The sequence below is a fragment of the Dioscorea cayenensis genome, chromosome 8 (genome assembly GCF_009730915.1).
Source record: "Dioscorea cayenensis subsp. rotundata cultivar TDr96_F1 chromosome 8, TDr96_F1_v2_PseudoChromosome.rev07_lg8_w22 25.fasta, whole genome shotgun sequence".
Lineage (NCBI taxonomy): Eukaryota > Viridiplantae > Streptophyta > Magnoliopsida > Dioscoreales > Dioscoreaceae > Dioscorea > Dioscorea cayenensis.
The window spans coordinates 12828929-12852547 of NC_052478.1; the positions used below are offsets into that span (position 1 = coordinate 12828929).

General features: G+C 40.0%; 1 non-coding gene across 1 annotated transcript; it reads right to left on the reverse strand.

Moving 5' to 3' along the window:
* Positions 1-6647: 6647 nt before the first annotated feature.
* LOC120267991 lies at positions 6648-6754 on the reverse strand. Its single transcript, XR_005538661.1, has one exon. It is a non-coding gene; the product is annotated as a small nucleolar RNA R71 (small nucleolar RNA).
* Positions 6755-23619: the final 16865 nt, after the last annotated feature.

Here is a 23619-nt window from a genome sequence, read left to right on the forward strand (position 1 = left end):
TACTACAGTGGTGGGATGACAGGAGTTATTGTTTCTTTATATCCTGACCGAGTGCAGTCCCATCCACTTGGGATACATGCTAATAGATTTAATTGCACATCAGGGCCAGCATGTATGCTTGGGTGCAATCTTTGCTAGGCCATACATTATGAGACTGATCTGAGGATGGGCCTAGTAGATCAATCCAGGGCCATGAGGTCGTCGGTGGCACTGCTCCCCTTGGGATGGAAACTCTACATCTAATGGGGGTGATAGTGCACCAAGAATCTAGATGGATCCTCACCCCAACCCCTATCGAGCAGCCACTAGAGGGGGTGAGGCAACAAATGAGGAGTCAGACGATGATTCCAATAGTGAGGCCATTGCACTTGCAGGATCTCCAACAACAGTACCTCATCCTCGACCTAAATTAGAGATATAGAAGCTGTGAGCTACCGTGATTCAACAATAGGAGGGGTCATCAAACTATCCTGGCTACCGAGGTATGGATTGAGGTTGACCTAGACCGTACCTTGGACTTATTATCCCGCCTGATCCCTTCACCGGTACTAGTTCCTCCAGCATCAACTCCTCCATCATCATCGCACCCATTGACTAATTCCTTACCTTCATATGCTCCCGAGCATTAGTTCTTTTATTTCATTTTGTCTTTCATTTTTCAGACTTTGTATTCAGTATTTTGGCAAGGGTTGGCCCTGCCTATTTTGTATCTATTTGAGACCTTTATTGGATTTTATTTTCTGTTTTTGGTGTTTTGATTTTGTTGAGATTTAATGTCTTCCATGTACTTTACAAGCCTTATATGCAACACCCAACATCCTCAATTACAAAGGGGATGCTCACTTTGGTCATTTCTTGACCTTGAGTAATCCCAACTGCAAAGGCACAACAACGGACAAATTAGGCCAATTCTGTTCTCGTTTACATTTGCCTTGCATGCTTCTATATACACACATTGAGGACAATGTATGAATTAATTGTGGGGGAGGGGTTTAAGTTTTATTGTTAATTATTTTACATACCAAGTATGACTTATGATGATGCATTTGTAATATAGTTGGAGTTTCTTAGTATTAGGGTGGACACATGCAAGTTTGTTCCATTTTGAGTTCTATTTTTTTCAATGTGCACTCTATTCTTAGCTATTCATTTAATTAGAGCACACAACTTCTCTATTTTAATAACTTAGATTATCGTTGGGCTTCATTTAGTTTTGTTCATTTACTTCATGTGGTTGAATGGAGGATTTTTCTTTTGCAAATCTGAAAGAATTTGTTTTGAAAAAAAAGAGAAAGAAAGTTGAGAAACAGAAAGAGTTACCGCTTTTAAAGTGTGAAGCTACTCTTGATAATTTGGATACTATGTATGCCCTAACTAGAGAAAAATCTACCTCTTTAGGTGAGTGAAAGCTACTATATTATAGTGAAAATTGTGGAAAGAGCTATCTCTCTTAAGCGTGAAAAACGCCCGATGAGCGCCCGTGGGAAAATGCTACCTAAGGAGTTGTGTGAAGCTACCACCTTGCAAATAAGAAGTTATTTGTGAATTTTTTTGCCTTTTTGAAGTCCCCTAGGTCAAAAGAAGTGAAGTAGAGAGTTATAATACAAAAAAATGATTATCTTAAATTAAATGTTCACTATTTTTGGAACTTGAAGTTTTTAGCATTCTTGTATTGTTAAGACCTGAACTACTTATGAAACTCCCCAATTCTTGAGTACCCAAGGTCTTGCACTTTCTCCACTTGGTTTGTAATGTTTTATTTTTGCTTAAGGACAAGCAAAAGCTTAAGTGCGGGGGAATTTTATGAGTGTACAAAGTTCATATATTTCATATCATTTTATACACTCATTCGGTATGTATTAGAACTATATTGTGGAATTTGATGCTAAATCTAATGTGTTTTATAGTGTTAGGCTTAAGGAAGAACTCCAAGATCAGAGAAAGCCAAAAGAAGCATTCTAAACCTTAAATGAAGGAGTTGGAGCTTTCTCAGCATCATTTGAATAAGGACAAGGTAAACTGGGTCACTTACGACAACTTACAACCTACCTTACAACCATAAGTAGATTCCAGAGAATATTAATGTTGTGGCATAGTTATGCTCGTAAGAGGGATTCAGAGCCAAATCAGTTAAACTTACAGTCATGGCTTATGCCTGTAAGGATGCCCGTAAGGACCATCTATAGGAGTTTATGACCATAGCATATGCCAGTAAGGGTGGTAATAAGAAGCAACATAGTGAAGTTTATGGTCCGGCGCTTGCAGCTGTAAGCTGGATCATCACACAAACAGAAGACCTTATAGACATGGCTTATGATTGTAAGTATTCCTATAAGGCTTATGACCATCTTTTTCAGCTCTCTTATAACCATGTACTTATGCCCATAAGCAACCTGTAAGCAGTGGGGCGTAAATAGAACTGGTGAGGATTTTTATGGCATTCTTGACTTTTCTTTTGGGAGATTCTTGGAGGCAAAGTTAGGGAAGAAAAGGGACAAATTTCCAACACTCAAGGGGCTATTTGAAGGGAGATTTGGATCTATATTCTAGGGGATTAGAGGTTGTTGCTGTTAAGTTCACCTTGGCTGCATTGTGGATGCTTTCATAGGGCTTCTCTGGTGATCCTTCTTCAGTATGATTGAGAAGGAGGTTTTCATGTTTTTCATGTCTCCTTCTATTATTTGTACTTTAAATGCTTGCCCTCCTTTAACGGAGGGCTACTTTGTAGATGTTCAGACATAGTTGAACTCTATGGTTTATTCCATTGACATTGGTTGTTGGATCTTTAATGCTTAAGTTGTTTTCTTAATTGAAATCATCTCTATTTAAATCTAATTGCATTTTTTTATTGAATGATTGCTATTGTAGTGAGAGCAACCTATTTTTCATACGTCTGATGCGCTTTGCGATTAGAAGAAATTCTCACCTAGCATAGTATGCCGTAATTCAAGGGGATTGTGAGTAAGCCTCTAGTTATCGTACTTTGGAGAACTTGTCTCCCTCAATCCTTTAGAGTGAGTTAGTTATAATCTCCGTGCTCCTTGCAATCATGTGGAGTAGATTTTAGGAGAAATCACATGTCTACTCTGTATTCAGATTAGGGGTAATTTCTTTCCTTGAGAGAGATTATCTACTTAAGAGATTGTCATTAGCCCACAGTGAGGTTTGATAGAGTGTTAATGTGATTATGTGGATGTCTGTATCAGCTTTGCACCTATTTAGTTATTCTTCACATAAGAAATCAGGGTTTAGTATAATTTTGAAAACCTCTTGGTTCCAATAGGATTCCAAACATAGACAACCTTTGTCCTGCACTTTAAAACCATAGATGGATACTATGCCCAAACATTATTTCTTCCCTTGATTTTTCTCCGGCTTTATGTCCATGTTTCTTACTTTTATTCCCTTTTGTTCACGCACACATAACTCGATCACTTAGGCTATTTTTTTAGAATTAGGGCTATTACGAGAATGCACTCTCTTCCTTGTACTGCCACTTTATTACATGATCGATACGTACACTTGCATCCCTATCACCCAGTGCTAGTATAAAACCAAAGAGAAAAATGTGACTGAAGAACCAAAAAAATAGAAGATGAAGGGTTGCTCTTTATGGGGAGTAATGGGCCTAAGTGTGAAGTAGGAGGCACATGCTCATTGACAGTTGATGCTCAAACCACATGCTAGGAGATAAGAATCTATTCCAAAGCATAAAAGAAACTCCTCCTTAGGTTATTAGAATAGGAGATGGTAACACTCTTCAGGTTGCTGGAATTGGGATAGTTGCTCTTCGAAGAAGTTTGGGGAGAACTAACCTTCTAACTAATGTTCAATTTGTGCCTAACTTAGCACATAATTTACTAAGTATGGGCCAGCTAATGTCAGCTAGTTATAGAGTATAATTCTCAAATGGATACTTTGCAATCAAGGATGATCAATCCAACATACTATTAGCTAGAGTGCATAAATCCCACACTGGTTGTTTCCCCTTGGTGTAAGTGACATTGGGTATGCCCACATTGTACAAGGAGAAAAAGAGGTGTTGAGGCTCTGGCATAGAAGATATGGGAACTTGAACCTGAGAAGTAGATAAGTGCTTGTGTGATAAGAATGCGAAGTGTTCTTTCCTTAGGATGAGCATTACGTTTATCGAGTTTTAGCGCTAATATGTGTGCATTTATGTTACTTTCATTCATATAGGGTTGTGAAGTCGAATGTTAAAGAAAGAAGCCAATGTAGATCATGAACGCACTATTTGGAGGAAATCTTGAGAAGGTTTAAATGCAAAGACATAAGTCGGGTTCAAGATGCAAGAATGTGTGCCAACCTCCTTGTATTCAAGTTAACACGATGGTTTGAAGGGGCACAAGGGCGTCACATTCGAGTATCCCAGCTTGTGCATTGATAGCAAGATCTTTACTAATGAATCCATTTATTGAAGAAGCAAAGCGATCTACAACGTAAACATGTGCCCGTTTACATTACCTCAATGAAAGCATGGATTCAGGAATGTTTCGGGCCGGTACTATAGTAGGTTACTGAAGCAAAACACTATAGAAATTCACTGTACCAGGTACTGTTCATAGCCGGCTGGAAAAGTGAAGTTCAGAGAATCCACACGGGTGTGTGGAAGTTATACACGCCCATACGGAATTTCCATAAGCCCGTGCGGAGAATCCACAGGGGCATGTGGATGCCCGATTCCAGCCCTATTTAAAGCTGATTTCAGCCCCGATTTCAGCATTCTTTTCTCCATATTTTCCCTAACTTGAGAGAGGGCAACGACTAGAATTTTGAGAGGTATTAGCAAGGGATTTGGAGAGGTTCTACGGCTTCAAAATCACGCTCAATTTGTAAGAAGGTTAGTGGGTGAGCTTTCGTCAGCACCGATCCAGCGAGGTGTATCCTAGACCGGACAAAGGGACCTTTGGAAGAGTCGAGGATTCTTCACAAGACCATTGTTATGACTATTGAGAGGGTTTTCTATGGATTACTTGCTTTTACATTCAATTTCATTGTTGATTGTAACTAGCTCCATGGAGAGCTAAACCCCCTAGTGGGTATTTGGATTTGTGAACCCGAGGATGTATTTGTTTCATTAAACCTTTTATTATGCTTTCATTAATTGATGCTTTAATTGAGTTCCAATCGTGAATGCTTGATTGAATGAATACTCCCTTAGAGTGACACTAGGGTTGAGAGTTCTTATTAGTAACCCTTGTAAGTGAGTGACACACCACGAGAGTTAGACAAAGCTAGATTCGAGAGGCTTGAGAGGCTGAGTCGAGTGGTAGCGGAGTGTCTCCTTTCTATTTCGGTGTGATTTATCCTACCTCTATTTCCTCGAGTTCTTTACGGGCAAAGTAGAATGAATGGGCTAAGGGATGACCTTCCGTTGTGGCTTAGTTGTAGCGGCAACGGAGTGAAGCGTTGAATGGATTTTAGCACCTAGGGTTTCATTGTGACTAGGGACTTTCCACCTGGACCAAAAGGTTAGGTCTACATCTAGGAAGAGGATTTATCACTTGGAATCCCTAGAACTCATTGTGATTTTGTACGAGTGCGAGGTGTTGAGATTGTTCAATTTCTTCTCTAGGACATGTATAGAGTCAGGCATGGTTGACCTTAGATTTGGGACCATGTATTGAAGGATCTCCATGATTCATTAATGCATTAGTTAGAAGCATAATAGAGGGTTTTGCACTTGAAACAATCATCCTAGGTAGAACAATATCTGAGTGCCCCATTTATATCGATTGCCTTACCTCCCCTTTACTTGTGCTTCTCTTTCTTGTCTCTTTTATTCTTGTTTACATTACTTCTTGTTAACGAAATCATTATTCATCTTTCACTTGGTTAAGAAACAATTTAAGTATTTTTATTCTCTACTCCCTGTGGATATGATATCCACTCACCTGTTATTTTATTACTCGACAAACCCGTGCACTTGCAGGACATACGCAAGAGGCGTTGTCAAGTTTTTGGCGCCGTTACCAGGGAGTAGGCGTTTAGAGATACTTTGCACTTTGTTTTCTTAGCTATTCATTCATTTATTCAATTTCACATCTTTTTTTTTCTATCATCATTCTGATTTCTTTTTCTTTCTTTTGGTGTAGCTTCAGGTTATGACCCGAGGGAACCCTTTGATATTAATTGAAGGAGACCCCGAACTTGAACATTCACTCTGAAGAAAAGAGAAAGAACCTGTGCAAGAACCGTTAAATCTAGCTGAAGTGGAAGTTGAAGGATCTGACAACATGGCTGAACAGAATGAACAACAGGAAACATTATTTGATTATGCCAGACCATCAGTACAAGGGACACAATCTACCATTGTGCGACCCCCGATTATAGCTCCGAACTTTGAGCTGAAACCAGCATTCTTCTAGATGATTCAGTAGTCAGCATAGTTCAATGGTTTGACCGATGAGGATCCAAACAACCATATAGAGAACTTCTTGGAAGTTTGTGATATGCTGAAGATTAATGGTGTATCAGATGATGCTATTAGATTGAGGGCTTTCCCATTCTCTCTCAAGGGAAGAGCCAAGCAGTGGCTTTATTACTTACAAAAAGCCTCCATCATGACTTGGAATGAGATGGTCGAAGCTTTTCTTGCTAGATAATTTCCTCCGGGGAAGTCGGCCAAGCTTCGTAATGAGATATCGTCATTTGTACAGATGGAGTTGAAGTCATTGTTTGAGACATGGGAGCGCTTCAAGGATCTTTTGTGGAGGTGCCCACAACACGGATTTCCCGAATGGATGATTATTCAGACTTTCTACAATGGGTTGAATCCGAGTACAAGGTAATTGCTAGATGCCGCCGCAAGAGGTACGATGGGGAGTAAAACTCTGGAAGAAGCCCGACAGTTAGTTGAAGACATGGGCATGAACAGTTATCAGTGGAATGCACGAGAAAGGAAAAAGGTGGCCGGGCTCCATGAGATAGATGCAGTAACTTCTTTGGCGACCCAAGTGGAATCATTGAGTAAGAAGTTAGACCATCTAACTTCTAATAGGGTGGCGACCGTGACTACTTGCACTGGGTGTGGTGGAGGACATGCTTCCTCCGATTGCCCGATCTTTATTGGTGATGCATCTTCGGTGGAGAAAGTCGACTTTGTGGGTAATGCAATGAGGAACCAAGGTAATCCATATAGTAATACCTACAATCAGGGTTGGAGGAGTCATCCTAACTTTTGTGGAGCAACCAAGGACCGCAAAAGGCCATAGCAGCATCGGGTTCCCAACAACAACAAGCCCTAAACATGGAGAATAGAGTGTCCAGCTTGGAAACCCGGATGACCGATTTATAGAAGGCCTTGACTAGATTTGTGCAATCATCGGATACAATGTTCCAATCAGTCGAGGCTACACTTCGCAATCACACCGCTTCTTTGCACAATCTTGCGAACCAAGTGGGGCAAATTGCGAAGTCTCTATCGGAGAGACAACAAGGAGGCTTGCCGAGTAATACCGAGACCAATCCTAGAGAGCATGTGAAGGCGATCACTTTGAGAAGTTGTCGTGAGGTTGAGGGTAGGCTTCCGAGTGAGAAGCCAAATGTAGATGCACCCGAGGTCATAGAGGTTGAGGAGGGAGCAAACAAAGAGAAGGAGGTGGCAGCCCCACCTTACAAGCCAAGAATCCCTTATCCCTCTAGATTGAAGAATGACCTAGCGGACGAACAATACAAGAAGTTCCTGAGTTTGTTCAAGCAACTCCATTTCAATATTCCCTTTGTTAAGGCATTGCCCCAAATGCCTAAGTATGCAAAATTCTTGAAGGACTTGTTCATCAACAAGAAGAAGTTGGAGGAGAGTGCCTCCGTGATTTTAGATGCCTCTTGCTCGGTGGTTTTGCAAAAGAATATGCCGAACAAGAAGAAAGACTAGGAAGCTTCATCATTCCATGCAACATTGGTAACTTGGGTGAAGAAATGACATTGGCAGACTAAGGGGCCAATATCAACGTCATGTCATATCCTTCTTCTAGAAGCTAGGCTTGGGAGAGCCTAGGCCCACTCGGATGACATTACAATTGGCGGACCGAATAGTGAGATATTTGAGGGGCATAATTGAAGATGTTCTTGTCAAAGTTGACAAGTATATATTTCCTGTAGATTTTGTAGTGTTGGACATCGATGAGGATGCGGATGTTCCTTTGATACTTGGGAGGCCATTCTTGCGCACTTCCAAGGCATTGATAGAGATGGACGGCGGGGAGTTGACACTGAGGGTTGGAGATGATAAGCTCACATACCGCCTAGCCGAAGCCATGCGACATTCTCTTGACTTTGATGATCCTCTTTACTTTCTTGACACTACTGATGAAATTGTTGATGAATACATGCATGAAATGTTTAATCCGGACCCGTATGAGTGTTTGTTCGACTAACAGATGGACAATGAAGAAGTAATGATGCTTGGTCTGGAGGAACAAGTACCATATACTCTGGGTGTCATGAAGAAGATGCTCCGGAAGATGAAGAGGGCAAGGAGACGCCACAAGAAATGCCCCAAGGCTATTGAGGATGTGCGTGAACCGAGCAAGTTGGATGAACCTTTGTTGAGTGGTACCAAGCCCAATAACTCCCCCTCTACCTTCAAGAGACTTTGCTCATCATGCTTTCAAGCTATGGGCAAGAGGACAACCTTCATCTATGAACCCCCGTGATGTAAGATAAGGTTCGTCAAGCTTAGTAACATTAAACAAGTGCTTCTTGGGAGGCAACCCAAGTGTTTACTGTTTTCTTAGTTGCTAATTTAGGGTTTGCATGAATAAAATGTTGAGTGTTGGTGTCTATATGTTTGATGCATTGCTGTGTGTTTTCTTATGGATTTTTGATGTCATCATGTGCTTTTATGTTGATTTGGCTAAGTTTGGTCGTGCGAGCTAGTTTCTCATGTTTTTCACTGGTATATTATGCATGATAGGGCGGTCTCTGAGTGTGCCTACATGTTCAAGAATTTTTCCTGCAGCAGCACCAGAGTTTTTAAGGCATCCAGATTTGCATTGTGAGTTCATCCAGAGAAGGCACAATGGCATGGACTTGCCCCTGTGAGCGATCCTGTGACAGATGCACGGCCGTGGGTATTTTCCTCACGCCTGTGTGGATCTCTGCAGAAGATCTCTCCTCCATCAAGAGAATACAGGGGGCGTGCATACGCCCTTGTGAGCGCCTGCAGATGATCCACACGGTGTGGAATTTCCACTGGCGTCGCGAGCACTTAATGAATTTTCTCGATTGGACAAAAGAGTCCAGCAGGGCGTGAGTTTGCCCCCATGGGTCGAGGCACTGCAGTGGGTAATTTTTGCGCCTCGTCTTTGTTGCATTCAAGGACATTGTGTGTTTTCACGAGGCGTACGGTGCACCTGCCCTGTGGCTCTCCTCATGGAGGCGCTGCAGGGCGTGGGTAATTTTCGCATGCCCGTGTGGATGAACAAAATGTCAAGAGGCACGAGTTTATTTTAAAGTCTCATCATTAGTCTTTATTTTCACACTCCTAATTCATCTGAGAGAACAGTCACACTCTTTCTTGACCTTGTATTGCCATTTTGAGGGATTTTCATTGGGTTTTTAGGCCGAATCAAAGTTTTCAGGTTCGACTCGTTGGTAAGCCCTATTTTTGCCTTTCTTCGTTGATTTTTGATTTCAATCTATGAAATTGGTTAATGTTACTTCGTTTATACAATTAGAGAGGTTATGCATGCGTAGAACGAAGTTAGAAACAATTAAATGGTGTATTCTCAGATTTTTTTGAGGCGCGGCCTTGCGGTTTTCACTCCCCGTGGATCCACACTGGCGTGTGGAAATTCCACATGACCGTGCGGATTTCTGCAGTACTACCTAATGAGCTTGTTTGATCATTTTTCTTTCAAATATTGCAGATTATCGCACCTCGGTTAAAGAAGCAAGCTGATAAACGGGCGCGTGAGTCATCCCCTGAGGCTGAGAGCATGAGATTTGCTATTCCTGAGCATCAGGCTCCTTTTGAGCGTTTGTCTAGAGTTTGGTTTGGACAGACACGATTCTAGGACTTGAGCATTCTCAGGGAAGGGATATTATTTGTGGGTAGCTGGAGGAGTCTCTTGTCTATCTGAGAACCAACTATTTGTCAGCTCACTTTGGAGGTACTTTCATCATTTGAGTTTGATCGATCCAACTCGAGATTCGACAGTATCTGGGCTTGTATGATGAGGTTACACAGATACAGAGGAGTACTATTGATTACCCAGAGATTATCCTGGTAATCTGACTCACCAGAAAGCGTATAGGACACTTTGTGGAGAGGGGCAATATGAGCCAGGGGTGCCCAAGGTTACTTGCCTTTCTCGGCCAGGCATCTACGGATATATCCACAGCTGTTCTTAGCCGATCGATGAGCATGCGTGGTGATAGCGCAGAGGGTGCTTGAGCGGGACGGGAGCTACTATACTTATACTCCATGGTGAAAAGAGAGCTGATTCATCTGGGGTACATTCTGGCAGAGTAAATGCGACACCAGAGCTAGTATGTCCGAGCAGGAGTCATTTTCTCAGGACCGTATATCACGAGACTCATCATAGGTATGGGTCTCCTTGATACGATTTGAGGGTCCGAGAAGGCGGGTATACCTTCTCCCTTAGGCATAGAGACGCTGTGACTGATGGGGATGGTTCGTAGGGTCCGGTCTGGAGTTTATACTTTGACTATGCCAGCTCCAAATATAGCTGAGGATGAGGGTGATGATGTCGAGGCTTGTCAGCCTGCCCCCGAACCCCAGCCGACACCGATGGAGACCGAGGTACCTCCTGTGGCAGAGGAGCCATCCCCAGTACGCATGCTTTCACCATCTCGAGCCTATGATGGCTTTGAGAGGCTCAAGAGTGCAGTGGGGTGTAACGAACAGAGGTTGATGAGGTCCGGGCTACGTAGGTTGTACAGTACACAGAGTTTATGGCACGTTTCGACACATTACAGTAGATTCTTGAGTGAGATGTTGCCTCGTCATTTGTTCTGAGACAGCGGACCCCCCCAGCTCCTCCAGCATCACCACCTCCTGATCCACAGGCACCTTTTGAGTATCCAGCATCAGTAGTGGAGTAGAGACCTGATGACACCGACATTTGATTCTGCTTTTCATTTCTTTACTTCTGCATTTCATTTTGGACTTGTATACTCAGGAAGGATTTTTCTTCTGAGTCTATTTTCGTTTTGATGTCTCGAGTTGTATTCTTTGCTTTATCCTTTATTTACTCGAGTTGTTTTTGTTTTTATTGAGCTTCACTGAACCCCCTCGTGTATGCGTGCAGATGGTTTTGTCAGTATGGGAACTGAGTACTAGTCATGGACACGGCCAAGGTGTTTCGACACTTGGCCGTGTGTGCTTCACAACCCATTGGAACAACACCCCCAAGGATTTTGCTCTATCAAATGCAAAACTAGGAGTCAGTGGAGTATTATTTTGATTATTTCTCCGACATATATTCTTGTTTGATATATTATGAGTGAGCTTGCATGTGTACATTAAGGACAATGTACAACTTAAATGTGTGTGTGTGTGTGTGTGTGGGGGGTTTCATAATGCACATCTATCTTATATTAGTTTTGATTGATATACATGCTCACATAGCCAATGGTGGTTCACCTTAGTTGTAATGATTGTATTCTTGAGTTTAGGAGAATTTTTAACATTGATTGTTCTCATGCTCTAGTTCTTGCTTGAATTTCTAGGAATTTTTGCCCGATTGACACTTGTTGCACTACTCACTCTTTAAAAACTCTTTCAGAAACTCAAGTTTGATGTTAAAGGGACTAGTTATAGTTGTTTCTTTTTGTAATCATAGAGAACAAAATAGTTTTTATTATTTAGTTGTGCTTGTTGGGTGGAAAGAGCTACCACCTATGAAGTATGAAGCTACTCTCATAAGTCCGATATTAGTTATACCATAATGAGAGAAAAAGCTATCTCATAGGATGAGTGAAAGCTACCACCCCGGTAGAAAGAGCTACCAACTCGAAAGTGTGAAATCCACCTTAGCGGCCGCTTCGGAAAGGGCTATCTTAGAGGATGTGTGAAGCTACTACCATCTTTTTAATTTTTGTTGCTTTGTGTAGATAAATAAGTCCCTTATACTTAGAACTTTGAGGAGTATACCTTGGGTTGACTTGAGTGAGTCTACACACACTTACACGATTTTGACTTTTTTGTCCTTTTTAATTCGAGTTTTTAGCTAGAGCATTAATTTTTTATATTTAATGTTGAAATTTCCCTTACTTGTAGAATGCTCTCTTTGCATGTTTTAGTGAACCTAAGGCCAAGCACTTTCATATTTCCTTTGTCTATACTTCAATATTTTAATTTTTTGCTTGAGAAAAAGCAAAAGCTTAAGTGTGGCGGAGTTTGATAAGTGCTTGTATGATAAGAATGCAAAGTGTTCTTTCCTTATGACGAGCATTAATTTTATCGAGTTTTAACGCTAATATGTGTGCATTTATATTACTTTCATGCATATAGGGTTGTGAAGTTGAATGGTAAAGAAAGAATCAAATGTAGATCGTGAACGCACTATTTGAAGGAAATCTTGAGAAGGTTTAAACGCGAAGCCATAAGTCGGGTTCATGATGCAAGAATGTGTGCCAACCTCCTTGTATTCAAGTTAGCACGATGGTTTGGAGGGAGCACAGGGGCGGTCACATTCGAGTATCCTAGCTTGTGCATTGATAGCAATATCTTCACCAATGAAGCCATTTATTGAAGAAGCAAAAGCGATCTGACATAGCGTGTGCCCGTTTAGTTACCTCGATGAAAGCATGGGTTCAGGAATGTTTCGGGCCGGTACTATACCAGGTTACTGTATTAAAACACTGTAGAAATTCACTGTACCAGGTATTGTTCATAGCCGGTCAAAAAAGTGAAGTTCCACAAGCCCATGTGGAGAATCCACAGGGGCATGTGGATGCCCATTCTAGCCCTATTTAAAGCCGATTTCAGCCCCGATTTCAGTATTCTTTTCTCCATCTTTTCCCTAACTTGAGAGAGGGCTGCGGCTAGGATTTTGAGAGGTATTAGCAAGGGATTTGGAGAGGTTCTATGGCTTTGAAATTGCGCTCCATTTGTAAGAAGGTTAGTGGGTGAGCTTTCGTCGGCACCGATCTGGCGAGGTGTATCCTAGGCCGGATAAAGGGACCTTTGGAAGAGTCGAGGCTTCTCCACAAGACCATCATCATGACTATCGAGGGGGTTTTCTATGGATTACTTGCTTTTACATTCGATTTCATTGTTGATTGTAACTAGCTCCATGGAGAGCTAAACCTCTTAATGGGTACTTGGATTTGTGAACCCTAGGATGTATGTGTTTCATTATACCTTTTATTATGCTTTCATTAATTAATGCTTTAATTGAGTTCCAATCTTGAATGCTTGATTGAATGAATACTCCCTTAGAGTGACACCAGGGTTGAGAGTTCTTATTGGTAACCCTTGTGAGTGAGTGATACACCACGAGAGTTAGACAAAGCTAGATTGTAGAGGGTTGAGAGGGTGAGTCGAGAGGTAGCTGAGCGTCCCCTTTCCCCTTCGGTGTGATTTATCCTATCTCCATTTCCTCAAGTTCTTTGCGGTTATAGTAGAATGAATGGGCTAAGGGATGACCTTCCGCTGGGGCTTAGTTGCAGAAGCAACGGAGTGAAGCGTTGAAGTGATTTTAGCACCTAGGGTTTAATCGTAACTAGGGACTTTCCACCTGGACCAAAGGGTCAGGTCTACATCTAGGAAGAGGATTTATCACTTGGAATCCCTAGAACTCATTGTGATTTTGTACGAGTGCGAGGTGTTGAGATTGTTCAATTTCTTCTCCAGGACATGTATAGAGTCAGGCATGGTTGACCTTAGATTTGGGACCATGTATTGAAGGATCTCCATGATTCATTAATGCATTAGTTAGAAGCATAATAGAGGGTTTTGCACTTGAAACAATCATCCTAGGTAGAACAATATTTGAGTGCCCCATTTATATCGATTGCCTTACCTCCCCTTTACTTGTGCTTCTCTTTCTTGTCTCTTTTATTCTTGTTTACATTACATCTTGTTAACAAAATCATTATTCATCTTTTACTTAGTTAAGAAACAATTTAAGTATTTTTATTCCCTACTCTCTGTGGATACGATACCCACTCACCTGGGATTTTATTACTCGACAAACCTGTGCACTTGCGGGACATAAGCAAGGGGCGTTGTCAGAAGTCTATAGAACCTGTCCCATAACCAACTGGTGAAAGGGTTTTCCCCATCTCACCAACACAACCACGTGAAGTTTGTTCTCTAGGAAACCAAACAAGATAGATGTTCCCTAAAGGACAAGCATTGCGAGCAACAACACCCTTGGAGCTCATCCATGGTGACTTAGTGGGGCTGATCTATACATCTTCTCTCGGAGGTAATTTGTATTTTTTCCCTGTTAACTGATGACTTCTATTGGCACAACTTAGTGTATTTTCTTTAGAGAAAATTATATGCTCTACAGTAGTTCAAATCCTTGAAGCTTCTAGCTAATAAGTAGTTATCATCACTAGTGAAAACTCTCCATATAGACCATGATGGGGAATTAACCTCGCATGAGTTCAAGACCTTCTACGAGCTCATTAGAATCAAACAATAACTCACTGTGCAACACTCACCTCAATAGAACAGCATTGATGAACTAAAGAACTAAATGATGACGGAGATGGTGAGAATAATGCTTAAGGAACTGAAGACACCGACGATTAGAAAGATGGTGACTGTGGCACCCTTTGAAGCTTTGACCGAGTGAAAGCCAAAGGTTGATTATTTCAAGGTGTTTGGAAGTCTGGCCTTTGCTATAGTTAATCTATAGATAAGAAAGATGTTTGATGCTAGGTCACAAAAGGGAGTTTTCATTAGCTATTGAAAGAATTAAAAGGCCTATAAGATCCTTAATACTAATACATAAAAGGTCTGCGTCAGTAGGGACATTCACTTTTTTGAAAATTAATGCTGGTATTGCGAGAAATCTAGTGACTTAGCTGTGCAAGAGTTCATGCCCATTGGTGCTTGGAAGAAGGTTTATACAATGAACAAAGTGGTCAACTTTGAGGCATTAGATTCTATAGATGAGCGGCTAGAACACAATCAACATTCAAATATCTTCTCTCCTCTCATGAAAATTGGGATAATTGGAGAAAATAAAACTCCAGCAAGGTATAGAGATTTGACTAACATTTATAATACTTGCTTATTTGCATTGGCTCATGGCAATGCATGAAATACAACACTTGGTTCACGATAATGCATGAAGAGATGATGATGATTCAGAAGAACGACACTTGGGAGGTCATATAGTTACCTAAAGGAAAGTGAACCATCATGTTGAAATGGATATATAAATCTAAGTTCAACCAGAAGGCTCACTGTTGAGAAAGAAGGCAAGGGTGGTAGCAAAGGGGTATTAATAGCTAGAGGGGAATTAACATTGATGAAGTTTACTCTTTGGTTCTAGAATAGAGACCGTTCGGATGTTCTTCACCACTGGAGCTCATAGGCAATGGTGCATCTAACAACTTGATGTGAAGAAGGCCTTCTTAAATGGAGAAATAAAGGAAGAGGATTATATATCTCAACTTGAGTGGTTTGTCATCAAAGGGAAAGAAAAAGCATGTGTATAGACTACGAAAGGCTCTGTATAGACTCCATAGCGCCTGAGGGTATGGTATAGTCGTATTAAGCAACATTCTCCTTAGATTGGGTTCAAATGCAATCTCAATGAATCCACAGTTTATAAGAAGCATCAACAAAACTTTGACATTATTTTGTTGTGTTTGTATGTGGATTCTGTCATATATATTGGATCTTCAGATGAGATATTGATGGACTTCAAAAGCAATATGTTGAAGACTTTCTAAATGTCAAATCATGGACAGTTGAAGTATTTTGTAGGTTTGGAAATGAAGCAATCCACAGGATCCTTGTTTGTGACTCAACAAAAGTATGTAGAAGATCTTTTAAAGAAGGCAGGAAGGCTTCACTACAAATCAATGACCAATCCAATGTATAGAAATGAAAAAAAATTACATTTATTGGACAATTCTTCAAGTGCAAATCTGATAAGATACATAAAACTTGTTGGTGGGTTGCTTTACCTCACTCAAACAAGTTAGAACTTATGTACGCTGTGGGGGTTATCTCTCGTTTCATGTAGTACCCCACAATGCATCATCTCTGTGCAGTCAAGAGAGTACTGCATTAAGTGGAAGGAACTATAGACTATAGGCTTATTATGCCTGGAATGATTAGTTCAAACTCATTGGGTACTCGGACACTGACTAGGGAGGGCCCCTAGATGATAGGAGAAGTACCACAAGTGGGTTTTCTTCCTCTGTTTAGCTGCTGTGGCTTATTGTTCAAAACGGCAGTAAATCATTGCATTATCTAGTACAAAAGCATAATATGTTTTTGCTACATTAGCTGCCTATAAGGCAATATGGCCATGATATCTCATGGTGGACCTGGATGAGAATAAATGAATCAAAGAACCATATATTATGACAATAGATTGGCCATTTTTATTGTTCGAAACTCTACTATACACAGATCAACAAAGCATATTGGCACACGTTTCACTTCATTCGTGAGCTTGTGGGTGATGGCATCATTGATATATTATATTGTAACACTAGAGAGAAAATATTTGACGTACCAAGGTACTACTAAATCATAAGAACGGATATTTTTGTGAAGCTCTAGGTCTAAAGAAGTTTTAAGTAAGGGGAGGATATGGAAGCATATACTCAGAAGCTAAAGGAGTTGACTTGCATTAGGATGGGCTACTCTATGTATTTAGCATGGTATATACATGCCTGATTAGATTGAGTGAAGCAAATGTTGTTTGTGATTGGATGTTTACTTTTCTCTTGTTTTGAACTTTTGACAGCTACCATGTTGGCAAGTGATAAGTGCTTGTGTATTAGTAATACGAAGTATTCCTTTCTTACAATGAGCATTACTTTTCTCAAATTTTACCATTAATGCATGTTTATTTGTGTTCTTTTGTGCATGTAGGGTTGTGGAGAGCACTTAGTTGATGAAATCTTATAGTGAACAAATGTGAAGACACAAGTTGTGCTCAAAGACATGTGAGTGTGTGCCAACCTCCGTGGTGTTCAAGGAAATATGCAAATTGGAGGGGAACAAAGACAGTCACACTCATGTGTTCCGACTTGTGCAATGCTAGCAATATTGTCGTCAAATGTGCTTTAATTTGAAGATGAAACGCAATCTACAGCATAGACACATGACCGTTTATGTTGCCTCGATGAAAAGTGTGTATTCGGGAGTATTTTGGCGGAGTATTGTAGCAGGTCACTATAACAAATCACTGTAGTAATTACTGTTCACAGGCCCCAGAAAATTGATTTCCTGGAGATTCACACAGGCGTGTGGAAATTCCACATGCCCGTGTGGATGTTTGATTTTAGCCCTATTTAAGTCGCGATTTCAGCCCGATTTCAGAATCTTTTTTTTTTCCATCTTTTGGCTATCTTTTCTCCACCTTTGGAGGTGCCCGTGGCTAGGGTTTGGAGAGGCTTTGGCTATGTTTTTGGAGGGGTTTATAGCCTTCAACATTGCATTTCTTTTGGAAGAGAGTTATTGGGGGAGTTTTCATCGGCACCGATCCGGCGAGGTGTGCCCTAGGCTTGACGAGGGGACCTTTGGAGAAGACGCGGACACTCGATAAGACCATCGACACGAACACCAAGGGGGTTTTATTTATGGATTGCATATTTTTGGTTTTGATTTCATTATTGATTGTATTTTGCTCCATGGAAAGCTAAACCCCCAGTGGGTACTTGGACTTGTAAACCCTAGGATGATGTTGTTTCTTTAACCTTTTATTATGCTTTCTTTAATTGATGTTTTAATTGAGTTCCAATCTTGAATTCATGTTGAGTTCATTTTCCCTTAGAGTGACACTAGGGTTGAGAATCAATGTTGGTAATCCTTGTGGATGAGTGACACACCATGAGGGTTAGACAATACTAGATTGGAGAGCGTTAAGAGGGTGAGTCGAGAGGTAGTGGAGCGTCCCCTTTCCCCTTCGGTGTGATTTATCCTACCTCTATGTTCAAAGAGTTCTTTGCGGTCACAATAGAGTGAAGTTCTAAGAGACAAACTCCGCTGGGGTTTAGTTGCGCAAGCAATAGAGTGAAGCGTTGAAGTAATCCTTAGTATCTGGGGCTTAGTTGTGACTAGGGGTCTTTCGCCTGGACCAAAGGGTTAGATCTATTTTAGGGAATAGGGTTTATTACTTGGAATCCCTAGAGCCTAAAGCAACCTAGCATAGTGTGAGATGTCGAGGCTGAGAGATTTCTCCACCGAGGCATAGTGTAGGGTTAGTCACGGTTGACCTCAAGTTTTGGGACCGTGTGTTTAAGGATCTCCATGACTCATTAAGCATTAGTTAGAGAACATAATGATTGGTCTTGCACTTGAAACAATAGTCCTAGGGTGAGCAATGTCCGGGTGCCCCATTTATCGTCGATTGATTCTCCTATCTTTTATTTGCGCCATCTTTTTCTTTTCTTATTTCTATTTGCTTTGATTCTTATTCACTTCATTATTAATTCTTCTTCATTCTAGTTAAATAGCAATGTTTGTGGTTCTAATCACTATTCCCTGTGGATTCGACTACCCACTCACCGGGGTATTATTAAATGTTGGCAAGCTTTGAATGCTTTATGTCTTTATATTAAGTATCTTATTGTTTTGAATGCTAAGCTAAATTATATCAAGCTTCAGTGCAACTTCTTCATGTTAATCTTTGAGTATTCTATGAGACTGAGTTCTTCATTAAGAATATGTCTCTATTAACAAGAATGTGTGAATCAAGGCATTTCTACTACCATGACTTGTCCAAGATGTGGTTTTCAGGTTGAAAGCTTACTTCACACCTTAGAGACTATAAAAGCTCTCAAACTTCTTAGTCTTGGTTGCTTGGAGGAGCAAAATGAGACCATTTCAATTCTCCCCGTTTACAAAAATGCCTTCCATACAACTTACTCATCCTTTCTAATCAAGGATTTATTATCTTGGCCAATGTTGTTTGGTTTTACATGTTGGCATATCTAGCATTAGTAGAAAAAAGTAATTTTGATGTTAATTTTAGTTGTTCTACTAACCATTTCTTCCCTATTCTTGTGAGTGTTGGGATTACATGATTTTCAATAATATTAAAGTTAGTGCTCTACCCAAGAGGGTCCATGATAAGTGCCAAATGTACTTAGTTTAAAGTACATTTCTTATACACTTGACATGTATTTTTTATAGGATTGATACCCGTTTCATGCTTAATCTTGTCTTATTTACATTGTAAGGCATGAGGAAGCAATGTGTTAACTGGAGAACATGGTTTGGGCCAAAAAGAAGCAAATTTGGTGGTGTGGTAGTGTAGCATTAAATGTAGTATGAATAATGCTGAAAAGTTTTGGCCAAGTCTTTGCAGGCTCCATATGGCTTTCAAGGCACTCGTAAGGCTCGCGAAGTGCCCAATTTGCCATCCGAAGAGGGAGGAAGAGTTTGGAGCAATCACACATTTTTGGAGGCAATTTCTTGGGTCCTTAGGGCTTGAAGACTTGCAACTTTTAGGTTGAAGCGTCATTCAGAAGTTCCTTGGCCGGAACCACGCCGATGACCTTCGGAGGCTCAAATCTTATCAAGCAGAAATCAAAGGGCTCAATAGGAGAATCCTTCCTCCTCCTCCTCCTCATCATCATCACCATCACTCGACAAGGGAGTTTCATTATGGTTTATTTGTGCTGTTTTATGTACCTTTTATTATGATTCGAACTTGACTGAACCCCCCACCCATGGCCATCGAGATGTTGCAAGTGAAGGAAGGGGTGCTCATGGGGGTGAGGGGAAGCTTGGATGATCTATTTTGTTATAATGCATTTGGTTGGTTTATGGTTTAATCTATCTTACTTTCATGCCTTGAATTACATTATGGAGACTTCCGTAGTTCTTGTATAAGTTGTACTTTTAGATGTAGGATGCTCACTTGTACTAGATCTTGGATATATTAAAAGGGGTTGCTTGTGCCGTCACATCGAGGGATTCGGGTGTCGGTAGCCCTCCAAATTTTGGGATTGAACCTAGGATTAGGTTTAACTCTATTTAGAGATTTCCTTGAGCGTATTGTAATTGTAGGAGTAGTTGATCCGAAAGAGATTTTGATCAATAATTGTAGCATTTTACTGTTTATCCTTTTCACATGTTCACCTCCCCAAAGGGGATCCACATCTGTTGTCTCCCTCTCCCATCGATTTCTTACCTTATCTTCATATTTTGGATATCTTGCATCACTTTCTCAATTAGTTAAATTCTCTTGTAATTTGTGTTATATTGCATCTTAAACCAAATTGTGAGATTGGAAAATAGGTGATAAAGGAGTAATAGTAGATCCTTGAGGCCGAGAAATATGATTCTCATGCTCATGCACGAAATATTACTTGATGACCCCACATACTTGCGGGAGAAATCATCAGTCCATCATTTTACCTGAACAAATCACCACCAATTTTTGTCAAAATAAACATGGATCAAGTTGCTTGCATGAACCTATTGAAATTAATAGTTGGAAGCTATGTAGAGATGCTAAAGGAGTCTAGGTATTCAGATTTACTAGGAAAATTTAGAGACAAACTATACTTAGAGCTGAGTTGTATGTGGTTTATATAGGGCTAAGTTTACTTGGAATCACGGATATTGCAAAGTGGTGTTGGAATTAGATTCCCATGTGGCGATGAAAAAGATAGTGTAGCTATTAAATGCCTTAGGCCCACTATTTAATGTCCTTTCAAAGTGTGGTGATCTCATGAAGAGAAGCTGGATATGCAGTATTATTCATGTCTACAAAGAAGTAGACACATGTACAAACTACATGACTTATATAGCTTTTTCATGAACTTTGGCGTTTTTAAGCTACTCTAACCCTTAACATTTTGGAAAAACATTTTTAGGATGATATGTTGGGTGTGACATGACCTAGGGTTGTTGTTAGCTAAGTAGGTCTGAACTTCGCTTATGTACCAAGAAAAGGAAAAAGCCAGAATACTTACCTCTTAGCTCTGGCTGCTTGAAGCCCATGTGAATAATGGCAATCTGTTTTCTCCCACACACTCCTCTGGTTGTTTTTCTTTCCTTTTTCCCCCCTTTTCTTCCCACCTTCCTCGTGCCTTTTCTTTTTCTCTTTTCATTAGATTCTTCTCTCCCAAAAGCATCCTTCCACTCCCCAAGTAAACACAAATCCCTAGCTTCAATCAAACAAAACCCTTGGCTTGAAGCCACAATGGAAAATGAGAATCCAAGGCTACAGTAACCACCTACAATATCTTATAAACAACACCAATCACATTAATTATTATAGTATTATATGAAGATCTAATGTTATAGTACCTATACTATGGTACAAATTATGGAGAAAATATCATTTTGCAAATCATACTGGAACTATTATTCAACCAATCTACTAAATTGAAAGAGTAAAAAAAGAAGTTAGAGAAAACCACAATATTACATTTCATTAGGATGATCTTACAAGAGTCAGCGTTTTGGGTGGTCATTACATTGGCAGTCCGCTCATATATAGCCGATAAAAAACATGGATCCCTAGTTTGCATAGCTTTTAAGCTTTTGTTTATATATATGCAATTTTGAGTTTACTGATACGGTAACTGTATTACTAATTGATTGCATAGGAATGTCAAAGACATGGGCATTGAATTGCCAAATTGTTAGTAATGCAATACTAGTAAGATACACATGTAGGTTGTCTTTAATCACTTTCAACCTTGGTTAATAGCTGTTGTGTGCATAAATGATTGTGTTGGTTAAGTGCTCATGTGGCTGTACAAATTCTTGCCACTTTACTATAAGCAAGATTTGTTGGTGAGGAGTTAAAGAAATATAGCATTTAGGGACGCCATTTCTAAAAAGTTTTTCATAATTTAAAAGTCCTTTCACATTATATATCAATATAAAGGAGCACCATTCTTTGACAAAGACATTCCATTTCTAAAAAATTGTACATGCTTTCATTCTACATAACCAGGCATCCTTCAAAAATGCATTTTTCATAGTAAAATGGGCCAATATGTGAGGAAATTGTTCACAAGAAAATCCACCTCCGGTTTCTCCCTCTTAAAAGATTGGTGGCAATGAATCAACTATATAGAGAATTGAAGGGCACTGATACCTTAACCGAGTATAAGTAATTCATACTATTTAATTTCTATGAAGACGCATACCCTAAATACTCCTAACACCATGCACTTACTTTTTGAGACTTGCAATAACTACTTAATTTAATCAAGGTGGAGGAGGGTGCTGATGATATGTTTTGTACATATGTGACCTTAGGACTCATCTCCAAATTGTTGACTTTCATCGACCTCATCCTCATCCTAGCTATTGATGATTGGGATTGGAATCTGCTAATCCTCAATGAGGCCAGCTATGAGTACTATCTTTAGTCCTCCATGTAGGGTAGTCAATTATATCACAATGTAGTTGGAGAAATAGTAAGTGTCTTTAATGTGTTCGTTGCTACTTATTTTTTCTACTCGACTATTTAGATAGATACACTAATTAGTTTACAAGTTTATAGCATAGAGACTTCAAGTGGTACCTACAGCAAGTGCTTGACAACACCGTGATTGCCATGTGGGTGGTTAGACAGATGCTGGAATGCCGTTAATAGCACTTTCGTTCATTAGACTATTTAACATTTGTCATGTGATTTAGGGAGTAGGTGAGAACAAATTAAATGAAACACTAAGAATACCATCACATAACTACGTAAACTTTCAACTATTCAGCCCAAATTTTTTTTTGTTAATGAATGCATTTTATAGATACAACTTGCGCATTATGTTTCTTAATTTCCATAAAAACCATGGTCACTCAAGAATGATAACTTCCTCATCATGGAATATAGTTTGATAAGCCTATAAGCTAATATGAGGGTAATGTGCACTCAACCCCAATCAATATGCACAATAAAAAGATTGCATGTACTCTAACCATGTAGTTTGGCAGTAGTGTTGATGTATAATCTACCAGGGTAATGCACTAAAGGATGTGCACTATAAAATGTGGCTAGCACCTAGACTATATAATTTGCTGATTTGGAAGATGCATAACTCATTTGGGGAGTGAACTATCCCAACTAGGTATACATTATTGTGTTTGCTAGTGAATACTTAGGAGCCCAACTAGGTGATCGCTAACTAAAATATAAATATGTAGATTAATTAACCTTTTAGCATATTTAATGGGATATTTGGGGAAATATGGATAACTAGTTGAGATCTAATCAAAAGCTACATTATTAACATCTGTACGGGTGATGAGAGAAATTTTTGCTAGTCAGCAATATGGGTAACGAGATTTTGGGAAACTATTAGAAATGATATATTGGAATTGTCACATTATTCTAGTAGGTGTATGAGGCATATCAAAAGGGTAAAAGTGGTGAACTAAGTGTCTTAGATACTGAGTTTGGCATCATTGTAAGGAATGGCTTGAGTGTCTCTTGACGTATACTTTCTGCAAGTGTACGA